The following is a 19,679-nucleotide window of genomic DNA, read 5'->3' as shown; positions in this document are numbered from 1 at the left end:
CACTCAAATAAAGCTTTAACTACTAATTCGTAACTAGGGTATTTTTTTAATAAGTATTGTTTCTTGGTCTCTAATGGGGAAACATTTTTCAATGTGAGTTCTCTGGTTTGTTGTAGGGCAGTGAATGTTCACTTATTGGCAATGATATAGAAATAGGGAGTAAGCGTTTAAAAGTTTTTATAGCAGGTAGGCAGAGTCAGAGTGTGGAATTTAAGAATAAGAAATTGGGGAATTTCCTCTTTGTTTCTTCATTTCAACCTCCTAATAATTCCTATGTATTTTCCAAAAGTCTCTCAGAAATCAAGGACTAGGTCAATGCACATATCAGTGAACCATAGCAGAATGCAATTCTGAATTTCATATAAACAGTCATCAAATCAAAAAGACAGGTGTTGGGGTATTGGCTCAGCACTAGAGTGCTGGCTTCGCACTTTGAAAGGTCCTGAGTTGGATCCCCAACACCATATGTGAAAGGAATGAATGAACCAATGCATGAGTGTATGATGAATGAATGAAAGGTATAAGGAGGAGAAGGAAGAGGAGGAGGAGGAGGAGAAATAGAAGAAGATGATGAGTAATTTGACAGAAGGAAAAAAGGGGAGCAGAGTGAGTTTAAGGTTTCCAATTCCCAAACTTTAAATTACAGCAGATGGGATAGAGAGAGAAGATAGGAGGGCAGAAGAGGGGGGATAATAGAGGATAGAAAAGGTAGCAGAATACAACAGTTACTAATATGGCATGTTGTAAAAATGTGGATGTGTAAACAATGTTATTGTGCAATGTGTATATGGGGTAAAAATGGGAGTTCCTAACTCACTTGAATCTAATGTAGTAAATATGATATCTCAAGAGCTATGTAATGTTTTAAGCAACCAATATAAAAAAAGAGGTCTTCATTTTTCTTTGTAGTTGAGATCTCCTGTTTCCGTGACATGTGTCGTTGTGTTCTCACCTTTGGTCCTCCCATGCTCTAGTTGTTCTAATATGGAAAAACTTGCTGATATGCCCAACCAGTCTGTAAATCAGTGACAATTTTTCATTAAGCCTAAAGTCACTTGACATTTGCTACAGTCATACTAAATACACTTCTTTGTTGGGAGTTTAAAATATATTTCCATCAGCTAGATTACAAGTACATAGAACTCCCATTCTTGTTTATATAATAGTGGCTTCATCAGATTAAATGCTGTACTCTGGAATAAAGTAAAATAGGAATAATTTACTCATAAGATTCCTACGTACACCAATTTATTTACAAAATACTATCTTAAGAATAATAGTTTCATTGAGCTTCAATTGGAGCCAAAGTATAGTCAATTACTGAAGTAAAAGCAGTTACTTAAAAACTAAAAATGAGAGATAAGTCCAATTACATTTGAAGAGAGAGCAACAGCATGAGGTTTCTTGTTTGGTTCTGGATGTTGATTAACAGGCTTATTTGCAGGTGGAAGGAACCCTTCAGGGAACTCACTTGTACTATCAGAATGCGGGTGTAGAGGGCTGAATTCCAGCTCTTGGGGGAAGATTGTGATGAAAACCCCCTCCCTGCATAGTCATTTCCCATTGGAAATGGAGTGGGTGGCAGGCCTGGTGGAAAATGATCTCTAGGTTCCCATACACGATTCCTGGGAGAGGTGGAGGAAAAAAAGGTCCTCTTCTCATGAACTGACTCCTTGGGTCAAGTGGAAACAAGGCACCTCTGACTGGAGGGATAGGTGCCAACACAGAGCCAGAGCCAGTTTCTTGGTTTTCAGCATGAAGAGGTGAATCAGGCACGTCAGAGTCCCTGAGATCGACTATGGTCTCCTTTCTACTGGATTGCCTTGGTAAAGACATAGGCCCATCCCATTTATCCAAAGGAGGCATATTAGGAGTTCTGTGTTCTGCTGGTCCCGATGGTCTACCACAATTTGAGTAAAACCTATCTTGCCTTTGTAGAGGAAGACGTGGATCAGAAGAATATGTTTGGCCTGGTGGAGGGATCATCAGCCTGCTGGCCTGTTCCCCTGGAGGAGAGAGGGGCCCAGTCTGAGAAGGTGCTCTCTGAAAATCAGTGAACTTATGACAGCTGGATTCTCTTCCTTTAATGCTAGTCGCATGGTCCAGAGGATTCTCCAGGGCCCCTTGACCCTCTTCCTCCTCCCACTGGAGTGAAAGCTGAGAGTGTGAGTGGACCACTCTTTTCAAAATGAGGAGGTCTCCTTTCAGATGAAGGCTGACCTATAGGTGAGGGCCCATTTGGAGAAGGCTTTCTGCCCATTGCTGAGTTGGAAACATCCAGTGCATCATAGGGATCTTTTTCTACAAGTTCAAATCTAAGCTCCTTCTCAGTTAGTTTTTGACTGTTGCACGCATTTTGTTTCCTGAAATAACTGAGGTTTCTTTCAGCAATCCAAGCTGCCAACTCACTAGCCTGTGCTTCTTTCTCGGAGGAAATAATCTTCCCCAGATAGGAATGAATGGTTCTCTGCAATTCCTCTTCAAGATATTGGGCTCTCTTTCTGTAGGTCTCCAGCTCTTCCATTGTATGGCTCAACTTTTCTTCGACTTTGGAAAGTTTCTCCTCTTGCTCCACCGGGGAGTTTTTCTCCACTCTTAATTTCCTGTGCAGTTTCATCATATTTTCTTGATAGCGTTCCACCATGACTTTAAAGTTCTTCTGTAGGGTCTCATTCTCACTTTGCAGCTGTGCATTTTCTGACTGCAAGGATGCCTGTTCAGTCTGCAGACTTTTAAGGTGTTCTGTAAGGTATTCCGTGGTTTTCGCCACTTCAGATGAGAAAGTACATTTTTGATTTCTTCCTCCTGCCAAGATTTCTAAGGAGGCCTTAAGCTTAGCACCATAAACCAGGTTCCTCAAAGCTCCTTTGGACTCATCCTCCATGTGAGCACCAATTTCTGGTTCACTCGTCCTTCCTAATTCCAGGTGACCACCATCCCTTTGGGCTCCCAGGCTTGGAGAAGACCTATCCTTTATCTTCAGCAAGCATACACTCAGAGACTCCATGTGATTTTCTGTGTCCCTTAGAACTTGTTCTCCAGCGACTTTAGAGTCCTCTAATGTGATTTTTGCTTTATGTTGGACACCTCCTTGTTCCCTCTGTGCTTCAACTTCTCCTTGTATTGTTGGTCTCTGCATTTGCAGAAGTTGGGATCCTTCATTCAAAACCTCTTTCATTGCCAGCTTCAGTTCTTCCTCATTGACTTGAAAGAGTCTCCAGTTTGATTTAGCTTCAGCTATTTGTGATGTGAGGAATTCAGCTTCACCTTGGAGGGACTGTATCCTTCTTGATAGATGTGCCATCGTTTCATCCTGTTGACCATGTTTACCCTTCTGTGATATGAGCTCTTCTTCCTGAAAGAGCATTTCAACGCCATGGATGGATTCGGACCTTTGCAGCTTTTGGTAGGTTGCCTCCAGATGTTGTGCTTCCCTTGAACCCTTCTCAAACCTGCAATCCTTTAAAGATGAATCTAAGCCTTCATGTTCTTTTTCAACAAGGCTAACTTTCTCAAGAAGTCCACATTTTTTTTCAATAAGTCCAGCAAGATTTAGAGCCAGCTTTTTTTCTCTTCCCATGTAAAGCCTGCTAGTAACCGACTGAAAACTTCTCCAGAAAAGTGAGAGAACAGGAAAAAATCCAAGAGCTGTACACACCACCAACTCCCAAGGAAAGCCATAAGAAAGATGGCCTGGCTTCATGTCTTCGGACAATGCTGCCACAACCCTGGGTGCTTCTTCCAGAACCACCCACCAGTATGGCTGAGAGGCAGCCCTTGGCTCCTCCATCACGCCAAGACGGCTTTGGCTCTTGCCAACACAACCACAGCCTGCCCAGTCGGGCCAACACAGGCTGTGGACACTCCCTTGTTTCGTCAGAAACTCCAACCTGCACCAGGCAACGGAGCAGACCACTGTGATCCCCTTCATGGGCTGAGCGTATGGCGGGTGGTGGGCGTATGGCGGTAGGAGCCATGAACAAGGGCTCCCAGGAGCCTTGTTGTGCTCAACTGCCCATCAGGGGAGTCTTGTCCCCTTCCCTACCCAGAGCATCCTCAAGTTTCACAGGTTTAGGTCCCTCCCACTCCAGCCCGAGAGATGTCCTCTCCATGCCACACACCCCTTGATTTGGTTTAGGCCAGGCCAAGGCGGGGCTAAGTAGGAAGATTCCATCCAGTCATAATAACATTCAGTTTGATGTCACTCAAATTCTAAAGCTGTCTAAATTGTTCCAACAGCTTTTATGGCCTATATTGGTCTTTGTGTCCTTTGCCTTTTGTTTTCATGACTGAGTCATTTCCCTGCCCTTGTGCTCTCCCTATTTCCTTCTTTCCTTGCTTCCTTCCTAACTTCCTGGTTTTTCTCCTTTTCTTCTTCCTTCTTTTCTACCTCCCTCCATCCCTCCAACTTTGCCTCCCTGCCTTCCAACTTTCCCTCTCCCTTCCCTCCATTTTCTTTTCTTGCAAGTGTTTGGGGTGAAAGTCCACGGCAGGTCAGTCCCAAGCTAGGCGAGGTCACTGCCACTGAGCTACAACATCCCCAGACCTGCTGCCACTTCCTATGCAAGTAATCTGAATTATCTCTAAAGAGAAACTCTCACATTAGTCTACTTTCAAAGTAATTTCAGAAGAGTTGCTAACATGGGCACAAGTCAGTTCTGAGAAGTCATTTTTGAAAAGCACGGCACAGCTAATGTTCCAAAAAAGAAGGAGTTGAAAACTTTAGTTGGTTTTCATGTCAGCATTTCTAGATTAGTATTTGTTGAAAGTTCTTCAAACTCTTCTTTCCGATGTTTTTTTTTTTTTTCTTTTGGTCTTTTCATGGGCTTGAAAACATCTAAGGAAGCTGGCTGGTCCTTAAAAATATATAGCCAAGAGAAGGATGGATATGACTCTCTGAAATGGATGTAACTCCTGAACATTAATTATATTGTTAATGTTAAGACAAAGAGTTCATGGCTTGATGTACAAAAAGGACATCCCAACATATTGTTTTCCTCCCAAGTTAACACTTGTCTAGTTGATGATGCTCATATGAGGTACGAAGGAGAAGATGCACAAGTAATCACTGGTTTTGTAAGCATGCAAGTTCCAAGCCCATAGGCCACCATGCATGATTAGACCTGTTGTTATTTACACTTACATGGCCAGAGCTGTATCACTGTCTAAAAGTTGCCAAATGAGAGTATCTTGTTTTCCTCTGAAGTACCTGTATCGAATGACCAGCTCTCAAGTGTACTTCCCTGAGTCTTTTCAGTAACTGAATATGCGAGTCCAAAACACTTTAGTCCTACTACTAAGAAGGATACTCACTGTAATACTGTTTTTCTGACCCTTAAATGGACAAGAAGATGACCTTGGTGTGCCAAGAACAGGACTCAGTGAAGATGTACTGCCCGTTGGTGCATGACACTTTTCTATGTTTTACGGGCCATGTGGAGGAATCAGCCCAAACACCTTGAAATAGCACTCAATTCATAGTTTACTTAAGCACACATGTGGCTTAGGGAGAACTTCTTTCCTCTTAAAGTGTTTCTTCAAACGAATTTAGAGTTGAAAAGAAGGTATTGAGAACACTAAGTAAAATGGTGTGCTTTGTGGAATTGGCAGGATTCATCAATACATGTAACAATGTTTGTCACTGCCTTTGGACCTAACACGTATCAGTGTAGATGAAGAGAAGCACAGTAAGAAAGATAGCTGGCATGAAACACCAAGGGGAAGGGGCTAAGCTGCCTTACTAGGTTTCCTTTTTTCACTCTGGTGGCACCTTCTGTTGTCTGTATGAACAGTGTTTCCAGGTACTTTCCCACTTAGTCGGCCTCTCTGTTATTCGTACAGTTGAACTACCAGGGAGAGATGGATCAGTTTACCACCTGGGAGGCCTTTTCTTCCACATTTTCTGCCCATTGCATGCTTTTGTTTTTTTCAGCTCTTCCTACAAGCCCCCCTAATCCTGACCTCTCCTTAGTCCTTATGATTTCTTTAAGTGTCCCCTTTGCTCCTGTTCATGGAGTCATGTGAACAGATATTATACCTGGTTCTATTGAAATCTACTTAATTCTTTCTCACCTCTGTGCTCCTTTTACCAAGTCACTCCTCAACACTTACTGTAACCCTTTGAATTTTTTGTCCATTGTCATTTAAAAAATTCTTTAAAATTGAACCATTTCGCATGCAGATACATTCTTCTTGATCTGCTATTAATCCCCCACTACTGACATTGTAAGTTATTGAAATGTACACTTCCAGACAGTTTTCAGATTTTTGATTTTTGTATATCTATCTGTCTATCTATTTGCAAACATAACATGGTATTCTGAAAGTATCATTATGCTTTTAGAGCTTTACCTTGTGTTTTTTAGAAGCACGCCTCTTACACAGAGATGAATCCATGTTTCCTAGATTCAGTTTAAACGGGTATGTGCACTGTGATTCCCATTATATTTTCTAACCTACTAATTGGCAGTTAAGTTATATCCAGACCTCTACCCTCCCCCATTAAGTAAAACCCCTGTGGAGAGACATGTAGATGCCTTTATGAACATATTGATATTTTTTCATGGCAATGTTTTCCAAAAACCAGATAGGAAAATCAATTTATTGTTTTGTAGCCTGAAAATACTTTCATTCGAGTTTGCTGGTATAAGAACCACAGTATATCAGCAACTATTCTCCAATAGTAGTTCAGATAGAAGTCATTCTAGATAACAATCATTTCGGGATCCTCCATGTATTTTACACAGCCCATGGCAGGGGACATCCGTCCACTCGTTTAGAGCAACTGATGATTTTGCTGGCAATTAAGGTTTATTTAAAGGACTGATTTGAAAACAGGTGAGACAGACTGATTAGATTTATTATGTATGTTGGCTTTGTTTTTCTAGGCCTGAATTTTTCACATTTCAATTAATTGTAGGTCAAGTATCAGGCAGATTCTTCCCTGGGCTTCAAATGTGATAAAGCTGCTTCTTATTTTTAAGAAGGCCTTTGCAATCCTGTATTTATTTTAGACCTCATTGCATGTTTGACACACAAGCACACACACACACACACACACACACATCAACAAACACACAAACACATCATTAGAGCACAGTAAATACTCAAATAAAGCTTTAACTACTAATTCATAACTAGGGTATTTTTTTATGAATATTGTGTCTTGGTATCTACTGGGGAAACGTTGTTCAATGTGAGTTCTCTGGTTTGCTGTAGGGCAGTGAATGTTCACTTGTTGGCAATGATATAGAAATGGGGAGTAAGAGTTTAAAAGTTTTTATATTAGGTAGGCAGAGTCAGAGTATGGATTCTGAGAATCAGAAATTGGAGAATTTCCTCTTTGTTTCTTCATTTCAATCTCCAAATAATTCACATATATTTTCCAAAAGTCTCCCAGAAAACAAGGACTAGGTCAATCCACATATCAGAGAACCATAGCAGAATGCAATTCTGAATGTCATATAAACAGTCATGAAATCAAAAACACAGGTGCTGGGGTTTTGACTCAGCACTAGAGTGCTGGCTTCGCACTTTCAGAGGTCCTGAGGTGGATCCCCAACACCATATGTGAAAGGAATGAATGAACCAATGCATGAGTGTATAAAGAATGAATGAAAGGTATAAGGAAGAGGAGGTAGAGGAGGAGGAGGAGGAGAAATAGAAGAAGATGATGAGTAATTTGACAGAAGGGAAAAAGGGGAGCAGAGTGAGTTTAAAGTGTGGTTTCCAATTCCCAAACGTAAAATTACAGCAGATGGGATAGAGAGAGAAGATGGGAGGGCAGGAGAGGGGGGATAATAGAGGATAGAAAAGGTAGCAGAATACAACAGTTACTAATATGGCATTTTGTAAAAATGTGGATGTGTAAACAATGTGATTGTGCAATCTGTATATGGGGTAAAAATGGGAGTTCATAACTCACTTGAATTTAATGTAGGAAATATGATATCTCAAGAGCTATGTAATGTTTTAAGTAACCAATATAAAAAAGAGGTCTTCATTTTTCTGTGTAGTTGAGATCTCCTGTTTCCGTGACATGTTTCATTGTGTTCTCTCCGTTAGTCCTCCCATGCACTAGTTATTCTGATATGGAAAAACTAGCTGATATGCCCAACCAGTCTGTAAATCAGTGACAATTTTTTATTAAGCCTAAAGTCACTTCACATTTGCTACAGTCATACTAAATACACATCTTTGTTGGGAGTTTAAAATATATTTCCATCAGCTAGATTACAAGTACCTAGAACTCCCATTCTTCTTTATGTAATAGTGGCTTCATCAGATGAAATGCTGTACTCTGGAATAAAATAAAATACGAAAATTTACTCATAAGATTCCTACGTAAACCATCTTTATTTACAAAATACTATCTTAAGAAATATAGTTTCATTGAGCTTCAATTGGAGCCAAAGTATAGTCAATTACTGAAGAAAAAGCAGTTACTTAAAAACTAAAAATCAGAGATTACATTTGTAATTTAATTACATTTGTAATTTAATTACATTTTTTTATAAATGTAATTTAATTACATATATAATTAAATATAATTAAATATAATTAAATATAATTAAATACATATATAATTAAATATAATTACATTATAAATGTAATATAATTACATTTGTAATTTAAATGTAATTCCAATTACATTTGAGGAGACAGCAACAGCATAAGGTTTCTTGTTTGGTTCTGGATGTTGAGTAACAGGCTCATTTGCAGGTGGAAGGAACCCTTCAGGGAACTCACTTGTACTTTCAGAATGCGAGTGTAGAGGCCTGAATTCCAGCTCTTAGGGGAAGATTGTGAGGAAAACCCCATCCCTGCATAGACATTTCGCATTGGAAATAGAGTTGGTGGTGGGCCCGGTGGAAAATAATCTTCCGGTTCCCATACAAGTTTCCTGGGAGAAGTGGAGGAAAAATAGGTCCTCCTCTCATGAATTGACTCCTTGGGTCAACTGGAAACAAGGCACCTCTGACTGGATGGAAATGTGCCAACACAGAGCCAGAGCCAAAGCCAGTTGCTTGGTTTTCAGCATGGAGAGGTGAATCAGGTATGTCAGAGTCCCAGAGATTGACTATGGTCTCCTTTCTACTGGATTGCCTTTGTAAAGACATAGGCTCATCCCATTTATCCAAAGGAGGCATATTAGGAATTCTGTGTTCTGCTGGTCTCGATGGTCTACCACAATTTGAGTAAAACCTATCTTGCCTTTGTAGAGGAAGACGTGGATCAGAAGAATATGGTTGGCCTGGTGTAGGGATCATCAGCCTGCTGTTCTGTTCCCCTGGAGGAGAGAGAGGCCCAGTCTGAGAAGGTGCTCTCTGAAAATCAGTGAACTTATGACAGCTGGATTCTCTTCCTTTACTGCTCGTTGCATGGTCCAGAGGATTCTCCAGGGCTCCTTGACCCTCTTCCTCCTCCAACTGGAATGAAAGGTGAGAGTGTGAGTGGACCACTGTTTTCAAAATGAGGAGGTCTCCTTTCAGATGAAGGGTGACCTATTGGTGAGGGCCCATTTGGAGAAGGCTTTCTGCCCATTGCTGAGTTGGAAACATCCAGTGCATCATAGGGATCTTTTTCTACAAATTCAAATCTAAGCTCCTTCTCAGTTAGTTTTTGACTGTTGCGCACATTTTGTTTCCTGAAATAACTGAGGTTTCTTTCAGCAATCCGAGCTGACAACTCACTAGCATGTGCTTCTTTCTCAGAGGAAATAATCTTCCCCAGATAGGAATGAATGGTTCTCTGGAATTCTTCTTCAAGATATTCGGCTCTCTTTCTGTAGGTCTCCAGCTCTTCCATTGTATGGCTCAACTTTTCTTTGACTTTGGAAAGTTTCTCCTCTTGCTCCACCCGGGAGTTTTTCTCCACTCTTAATTTCCTGTGCAGTTTCACCATATTTTCTTGATAGCGTTCCACCATGACTTTAAAGTTCTTCTGTAGGGTCTCATTCTCACTTTGCAGCTGTGCATTTTCTGACTGCAAGGATGCCTGTTCAGTCTACAGACTTTTAAGGTGTTCTGTAAGGTCTTCCATGGTTTTCTCAACTTCAGATGAAAAAGTACATTTTTGATTTCTTCCTCCTGCCAAGATTTCTAAGGAGGCCTTAAGCTTAGCACCATAAACCAGGTTCCTCAAAGCTCCTTTGGACTCATCCTCCAAGTGAGCACCAATTTCTGGTTCACTCGTCCTTCCCAATTCCAGGTGACCACCATCCCTTTGGGCTCCCAGGATTGGAGAAGACCTATCCTTCATCTTCAGCAAGCATTCACTCAGAGACTCCATGTGATTTTCTGTGTCCCTTAGAACTTGTTCTCCAGCGACTTTAGAGTCCTCTAATGTGATTTTTGCTTTATATTGGACACCTTCTTGTTCCCTCTGTGCTTCACCTTCTCCTTGTATTGTTGGTCTCTGCATTTGCAGAAGTTGGGATCCTTCATTCCAAACCTCTTTGATAGCCAGCTTCAGTTCTTCCTCATTCACTTGAAAGATTCTCCAGTTTGTTTTAGCTTCAGCTATTTGTTTTCTGAGGGATTCAGATTCACCTTGGAGGGACTGTATCCTTCTTGATAGATGAGCCATCGTTTCATCCTGTTGATCATGTTTATCCTTCTGTGCTTAGAGCTCTTCTTCTAGAAAGAGCATTTCAACGCCATGGCTGGATTCGGAACTATGCAGCTTTTCGTAGGTTGCCTTGTGCTTCCCTTGAACCCTTCTCAAACCTGCAATCCTTTAAAGATGAGTCTAAGCCTTCATGTTCTTTTTCAACAAGGCTAACTGTTTCAAGAAGTCCACATTTTTTTTCAACAAGTCCAGCAAGATTTAGAACCAGCTTTTTTTCTCTGCCCACATAAAGCCTGCTACTAACCGACTGAAAACTTCTCCAGAAAAGTGAGAGAACAGCAAAAAATCCAAGAGCTGTACACATCACCAACTCCCAAGGAAAGCCATAAGGAAGATGGCCTGGCTTCATGTCTTCGGACAATGCTGCCAAAACCCTGGGTGCTTCTTCCAGAACCACCCACCAGTATGGCTGAGAGGCAGCCCTTGGCTCCTCCATCACGCCAAGATGGCTTTGGCTCTTGCCACCACAACCACAGCCTGCCCAGGCGGGCCAAAACAGGCTGTGGACACTCAGGTGTTTGGTCAGGAACTCCAACCTGCACCAGGCAACGGAGCAGACCACTGTGATCCCCTTCATGGGCTGAGCGTATGGCGGGTGGTGGGCGAATGGCAGTGGAGCTATGATCAAGGGCTCCCAGGAGCTTTGTTGTGCTAAACATCCCATCAGGGTATTCTTGTCCCCTTCCCTACCCAGTGCATCCTCAAGTGCCACAGGTTTAGGTCCCTCCCACTCCAGCCAGAGAGAATTCCTCTCCATGCCACCCACCCCTTGATTAGGCCAGGCCAAGGCGGGGCTTAGTGGGAAGATTCCATCCAGTCATAATAACATTCAGTTTGATGTCACTCAAATTCTAAAGCTGTCTAAACTGTTCCAACAGCTTTTATCGCCTATATTGGCCTTTGTGTCCCTTGCCTTTTGTTTTAGTGACTCAGTCCTTTCCCTGCACTTGTGCTCTCCCCATTTCTTTCCTTCCTTGCTTCCTTCCTACCTTCCTGGTTTTTCTCCTTTTCTTCTTCCTTCTTTTCTACCTCCCTCCATCCCTCCAACTTTGCCTCCCTCCCTTCCAACTTTCTCTCTCCCTTTCCTCCCTTTTCTTTTCTATCAAGTGTTAGGGGTGAAAGTCCATGGCAGGCCAGCCCCAAGCTAGGCAAGGTCACTGCCACTGAGCTACAACATCCCCAGACCTGCTGCCACTTCTTATTCAAGTAATCTGAATTATCCCTAAAGAGAAACTCTCACATTAGTCTACTTTCAAAGTAATTTCAGAAGAGTTGCTAACATGGGCACAAGTCAGTTCTGAGAAATCATTTTTGAAAAGCACGGTGCCGCTAATGTTCCTAAAAAGAAGGAGTTGAAAACTTTAGTTGGATTTCATGTCAGCATTTCTAGACTGGTATTTGTTGAAAATTCTTCAAACTCTTCTTTCAGATTTTTTTTTTGGACTTTTCATGGGCTTGAAAACATCTTAGGAAGCTGGCTGGTCCTTAAAAATATATAGCCAAGAGAAGGATGAATATGACTCTCTGAAATGGATTTAACTCCTGAACGTGAATCATATTGTTGATGTTAAGACAAAGAGTTCATGGCTTGATGTACAAAAAGGACATCCCAACATATTGTTTTCCTCCCAAGTTAACACTTGACTAGTTGATGATGCACATATGAGGTTCGAAGGAGAAGATGCACAAGTAATCACTGGTTTTGTAAGCATGTAAGTTCCAAGCCCATAGGCCACCATGCATGATTAGACCTGTTGTTATTTACACTTACATGGCCCGAGCTGTACCACTGTGTAAAAGTTGCCAAATGAGAGTGGCTTGTTTTCTTCTCTAGCACCTGTATCGAATGACCAGCTTTCAAGTGGACTTCCCTTAGCCTTTTCAGTATCTGAACATGCGAGTCCAAAACACTTTAGTCCTACTACTAAGAAGGATACTCACTGTAACACTGTTTTTCTGACATTTAAATGGACAAGAAGATGACCCTGGTGTGCAAAGAACAGGACTCAGTGAAGATGTTCTGCCTGTTGGTGCATGAAACTTTTCTAGGTTTTACGGGCCATGTGGAGGAATCAGCCCAAACACCTTGAAATAGCACTCAATACATAGTTTACTTAAGGACACATGTGACTTAGGGAGAACTTCTTTCCTTTGAAAGTGTTTCTTCAAATGAGAGGAGAGTCAAAAAGAAGGTATTGAAAACACTAAGTAAAATGGCTGTGCTTTGTGGAATTGGCAGGATTCATCAATACATGTAATAATGTTTGTCACTGCCTTTGGACCTAACAGGTATCAGTGTAGATGAATAGAGGCACAGTAAGAAAGATAGCTGGCATAAAACACCAAGGGGAAGGGGCTAAGCTGCCTTACTAGGTTTCCTTTTTTCACTCTGGTGGCACTTTCTGTTGTCTGTATGAAGAGAGTTTCCAAGTACTTTCCCACTTAGCCGGCCTCTCTGTTATTCATACAGTTGAACTACCAGGGAGAGATGGATCAGTTTACCACCTGTGAGGCCTTTTCCTTCACATTTTCTGTCCATTGCATGCTTTTGTTTTTTTCAGCTCTTCCTACAAGCCCCCCCTAATCCTGATCTCTTTTTAGTCCTTATGATTTCTTTAAGTGTCTCCTTTGCTCCTGTTCATGGAGTCATGTGTACAGATATTATACCTGTTTTATTGAACTCTACTTAATTCTTTCTCACTTCTTTGCTCCTTTTACCAAGTCACTCCTCAACACTTACTGTAACACATTGAATTTTTTGTCTATTGTCATTTAAAAAACTCTTTAAAAATGGAACCATTTCGCATGCAGATACAGTCTTCTTGATCTGCTATTAATCCCCCACTACTGACATTGCAAGTTATTGAAATGTACACCTCCAGACCGTTTTCAGATTTTTGATTTTTGTATACGTATCTGTCTATCTATTTACAAACATAACATGGTATTCTGAAAGTATCGTTCTGCTTTTGGAGCTCTACATTGTGTTTTTCTGAAGCAGGCCTCTTACACAGAGATGAATCCATGTTACCTAGATTGAGTTCAAACCGGTATGTGCACTGTGATTCCCATTACATTGTTCTACCTACTAATGGACAGATAAGTTATATCCAGACCTCACTCCCTCCCCCATTAAGTAAAACCACTGTGGAGAGACATGTAGATCCCTTTATGAACATATTGATAATTTTTCATGGCAGTGTTTTCCAAAAACCAGTGAGTAAAATCAATTAATTCCTTTGCAGCCTGAAATTACCTTCATTCCAGTTTACTGGTATAAGAATCGCAGTATATCAGCAACTATTCACTAATTGTAGTTCAAGCAGAAGTCATTCTAGATAACAATCAGTGCGGGATCCTCCATGTATTTTACACAGCCCATGGCATAAGACATCCATCCCCTCGTTTAGAGCAACTGATGTTTTATGCTGGCAATTTAGGGTTATTGAAAGGACTGATTTGAAAACAGGTGAGACAGACTGATTAGATTTATTATGTATGTTGGCTTTGTTTTTCTAGGCCTGAATTTTTCACATTTCAATTAATTGTAGGTCAAGAATCAGGCAGATTCTTTCCTGGGCTTCAAATGTGATAAAGCTGCTTCTTATTTTTAAGAAGGCCTTTGCAATCCTGTATTTATTTTAGACCTCATTGCATGTTTGACACACAAGCACACACACCCACACAAACACACACACACACACACATCAACAAACACATAATTAGAGCACATTAAATACTCAAATAAAGCTTTAACTACTAATTCATAACTAGGGAATTTTTTTAATAAGTAGTGTCTTTTGGTCTCTACTGTTGAAACGTTGTTCAATGTGAGTTCTCTGGTTTGTTGTAGGGCAGTGAATGTTCACTTGTTGGCAATGATATAGAAATGGGGAGTAAGCATTTAAAAGTTTTTATAGCAGGTAGGCAGAGTCAGAGTGTGGAATTTAAGAATAAGAAATTGGGGAATTTCCTCTTTGTTTCTTCATTTCAACATCCTAATAATTACTATGTATTTTCCAAAAGTCTCTCAGAAATCAAGGACTAGGGCAATCCACATATCAGTGAACCATAGCAGAATGCAATTCTGAATTATATGTAAACAGTCATCAATTCAAAAAGACAGGTGCTGGGGTTTTGGCTCAGCACTAAAGTACTGGCTTCGCACTTTGAAAGGTCCTGAGTTGGATCCCCAACACCATATGTGAAAGGAATGAATGAACCAATGCATGAGTGTATGATGAATGAATGAAAAGAATAAAGAGGAGGAGGAAGAGGAGGAGGAGGAGGAGAAATAGAAGAAGATGATGAGTAATTTGACAGAAGGGAAAAAGGGGAGCAGAGTGAGTTTATAGTGTGGTTTCCAATTCCCAAACATTAAATTACAACAGATGGGATAGAGAGAGAAGTTGGGAGGGCAGGAGAGGGGGGATAGTAGAGGATAGAAAAGGTAGCAGAATATAATAGTTACTAATATGGCATTTTGTAAAAATGTAGATGTGTAAACAATTTGATTGTGCAATCTGTATATGGGGTAAAAATGGGAGTTCATAACTCACTTGAATGTAATGTATGAAAAATGATATCTCAAGAGCTATGTAATGTTTTAAGCAACCAATATAAAAAAGAGGTCTTTATTTTTTTTGTAGTTGAGATCTCCTGTTTCCGTGACATGTTTCATTGTGTTCTCTCCTTTAGTCCTCCCATGCTCTAGTTATTCTGATATGGAAAAACTAGCTGATATGCCCAACCAGTCTGTAAATCAGTGACAATTTTTCATTAAGCTTAAAGTCACTTCACATTTGCTACAGTCATACTAAATACACTTCTTTGTTGGGAGTTTAATATATTTCCATCAGCTAGATTACAAGTACCTAGAACTCCCATTCTTGTTTATATAATAGTGGCTTCAGCAGATTAAATGCTGTACTCTGGAATAAAATAAAATAGGAATAATTCACTCATAAAATTTCTGCGTAATCCATCTTTATTTACAAAATACTATCATAAGAATTATAGTTTCCTTGAGCTTCAATTGGAGCCAAAGTATTGTCAATTACTGTTGTAAAAGCAGTTACTTAAAAACTAAAAATGAGAGATAAGTCCAAATACATTTGAAGAGAGAGCAACAGCATGAGGTTTCTTGTTTGGTTCTGGATGTTGAGTAACAGGCTCATTTGCAGGTGGAAGGAACCCTTCAGGGACCTCACCTGTACTTTCAGAATGCGGGTGTAGAGGGCTGAATTCCAGCTCTTGGTGGAAGATTGTGAGGAAAACCCCCTCCCTGCATAGACATTTCACATCGGAAATGGAGTGGGTGGCGGTCCAGGTGGAAAATAATCTTCAGGTTCCCATACAAGTTTCCTCTGGGAGGTGGAGGAAAAAAAAGGTCCTCTTCTCATGAACTGCTTCCTTGGGTCAACTGGAAACAAGGCACCTCTGACTGAAGGGAAAGATGCCAACACAGAGCCAGAGCCAGTTGCTTGGTTTTCAGCATAACGAGGTGAATCAGGCACGTCAGAGTCCCTGAGATCGACAATGGTGTCCTTTCTACTAGATTGCCTTTGTAAAGACATTAGCCCATCCCATTTTTCCAAAAAAGGCATATTAGGAATTCTGTGTTCTGCTGGTCTCGATGGTCTACCACAATTTGAGTAAAACCTATCTTGCCTTTGTAGAGGAAGACGTGGATCAGAAGAGTATGGTTGGCCTGGTGGAGGGATCATCAGCCTGCTGGCCTGTTCCCCTGGAGGAGAGAGGAGCCCAGTCTGAGAAGGTGCTCTCTGAAAATCAGTGAACTTATGACAGCTGGATTCTCTTCCTTTACTGCTAGTCGCATGGTCCAGAGGATTCTCCAGGGCCCCTTGACCCTCTTCCTCCTCCCACTGGAGTGAAAGCTGAGAGTGTGAGTGGACCACTCTTTTCAAAATGAGGAGGTCTCCTTTCAGATGAAGGGTGACCTATTGTTGAGGGCCCATTTGGTGAAGGCTTTCTGCCCATTGCTGAGTTGGAAACATTCAGTGCATCATAGGGATCTTTTTCTACAAGTTCAAATCTAAGCTTCTTCTCAGTTAATTTTTGACTGTTGTGCGCATTTTGTTTCCTGAAATAACTGAGGTTTCTTTCAGCAATCCGAGCTGCCAACTCACTAGCATGTGCTTCTTTCTCAGAGGAAATAATCTTCCCCAGACAGGAGTGAATGGTTCTCTGCAATTTTTCTTCAAGATATTGGGCTCTCTTTCTGTAGGTCTCCAGCTCTTCCATTGTATGGCTCAACTTTTCTTCGACTTTGGAAAGTTTCTCCTCTTGCTCCACCCGGGAGTTTTCCTCCACTCTTAATTTCCTGTGCAGTTTCATCATATTTTCTTGATAGCGTTCCTTCATGACTTTAAAGTTCTTCTGTAGGGTCTCATTCTCACTTTGCATCTGTGTATTTTCTCACTGCAAGGATGCCTGTTCAGTCTGCAGACTTTTAAGGTGTTGTAAGGTCTTCCGTGGTTTTCTCCACTTCAGATGAGAAAGTACATTTTTGATTTCTTCCTCCTGCCAAGATTTCTAAGGAGGCCTTTAGCTTAGCACCATCAACCAGGTTCCTCAAAGCTCCTTTGGACTCATCCTCCAAGTGAGCACCAATTTCTGGTTCACTCGTCCTTCCCAATTCCAGGTACCACCATCCCTTTGAGCTCCCAGACTTGGAGAAGACCTATCCTTCATCTTCAGCAAGCATTCACTCAGAATCTCCATGTGATTTTCTGTGTCCCTTAGAACTTGTTCTCCAGCGACTTTAGAGTCCTCTAATGTGATTTTTGCTTTATATTGGACACCTTCTTGTTCCCTCTGTGCTTCACCTTCTCCTTGTATTGTTGGTCTCTGCATTTGCAGAAGTTGGGATCCTTCATTCCAAACCTCTTTGATAGCCAGCTTCAGTTCTTCCTCATTCACTTGAAAGAGTCTCCAGTTTGTTTTGGCTTCAGCTAGTTGTGATCTGAGGGATTCAGATTCACCTTGGAGGGACTGTATCCTTCTTGATAGATGCCCCATCGTTTCATCCTGTTGACCATGTTTAGCCTTCAGTGCTTTGAGCTCTTCTTCCAGAAAGAGAATTTCAACGACATGGCTGGATTCAGACCTATGCAGCTTTTCGTAGGTTGCCTCCAGATGTTGTGCTTCCCTTGAACCCTTCTCAAACCTGCAATCCTTTAAAGATGAGTCTAAGCCTTCATGTTTTTATTTCAACAAGGCTAACTTTTTCAAGAAGTCCATACTGTTTTTCAATAAGTCGAGCAAGATTTAGAGCCAGATTTTCTTCTCTTCCCACATAAAGCCTGCTACTAACCGTCTGAAAACTTCTCCAGAAAAGTGAGAGAACAGCAAAAAATCCAAGAGCTGTACACATCACAAACTCCCAAGGAAAGCCATAAGAAAGATGGCCTGGCTTCATGTCTTCGGACAATGCTGCCACAACCCTAAGTGCTTCTTTTAGAAACAACCACTAGTATGGCTGAGAGGCAGCCCTTGGCTCCTCCATCACGCTAAGACAGCTTTGACTCTTGCCACCATAACCACAGCCTGCCCAGGCAGGCCAACACAGTCTGTGGACACTCGGGTGTTTGGTCAGGAACTCCAACCTGCACCAGGCAAAGGAGCAGACCACTGTGATCCCCTTCAGGGGCTGAACGTATGGCGGGTGGTGGGTGTATGGAAGTAGGAGCCATGATCAAGGGCTCCCAGGAGCCTGGTTGTGCTCAGCTACCCATCAGGGGAGTCTTGTCCCCTTCCCTACCCAGTGCATCCTCAAGTGCCACAGGTTTAGGTCCCTCCCACTCCAGCCAGAGAGAATTCCTCTCTATGCCACCCACCCCTTGATTTGGTTTAGGCCAGGCCAAGGCGGGTCTTAGTAGGAAGATTCCATCCAGTCATAATAACATTCAGTTTGATGTCACTCAGATTCTAAAGCTGTCTAAACTGTTCCAATATCTTTTATCGCCTATATTGGCCTTTGTGTCCCTTGCCTTTTGTTTTAGTGACTCAGTCATTTCCCTGCCCTTGTGCACTCCCTATTTCCTTTCTTCCTTGCTTCCTTCCTACCTTCCTGGTTTTTCTCCTTTTCTTCTTCCTTCTTTTCTACCTCCCTCCATCCCTCCAACTTTGCCTCCCTCCCTTCCAACTGTCTCTCTTCCTTCCCTCCCTTTTCTTTTCTTGCAAGTGTTTGGGGTGAAAGTCCATGGCAGGCCAGCCCCAAGCTAGGCAAGGTCACTGCCACTGAGCTACAACATCCCCAGACCTGCTGCCACTTCCTATGCAAGTAATTTGAATTATCTCTAAAGAGAAACTCTCACATTAGTCTACTTTCAAAGTAATTTCAGAAGAGTTGCTAACATGGGCACAAATCAGTTCTGAGAAGTCATTTTTGAAAAACACGGCACAGCTAATGTTCCTAAAAAGAAGGAGTTGAAAACTTTAGTTGGTTTTCATGTCAGCATTTCTAGATTAGTATTTGTTGTAAATTCTTCAAACTCTTCTTTCAGATGTTATTTTTTTGGAATTTTCATGGGCTTGAAAACATCTAAGGAAGCTGGCTGGTCCTTAAAAATATATAGCCAAGAGAAAGATTGATATGACTCTCTGAAATGGATGTACCTCCTGAACTTGAATTATATTGTTGATGTTAAGACAAAGAGTTCATGGCTTGATGTACAAAAAGGGCATCCCAACGTATTGTTTTCCTCCCAAGTTTACACTTTACTTGTTGATGAGTCACATATGAGGTTCGAAGGACAAGATGCACAACTAATCACTGGTTTTGTAAGCATGCAAGTTCCAAGCCCATAGGCCACCATGCATGATTAGACCTGTTGTTATTTACGCTTACATGGCCAGAGCTGTATCACTGTCTAAAAGTTGCCAAATGAAAGTAGCTTGTTTTCCTCTCTAGCACCTGTATCGAATGACCAGCTTTCAAGTGGACTTCCCTCAGCCTTTTCAGTATCTGAACATGCGAGTCCAAAACACTTTAGTCCTATTACTAAGAAGGATACTCACTGTAGCAC

This window comes from Callospermophilus lateralis, chromosome 14 (genome assembly GCF_048772815.1).
Source record: "Callospermophilus lateralis isolate mCalLat2 chromosome 14, mCalLat2.hap1, whole genome shotgun sequence".
In the NCBI taxonomy this organism is placed as follows: Eukaryota; Metazoa; Chordata; class Mammalia; order Rodentia; family Sciuridae; genus Callospermophilus; species Callospermophilus lateralis.
This window is presented reverse-complemented; position numbering follows the sequence as displayed.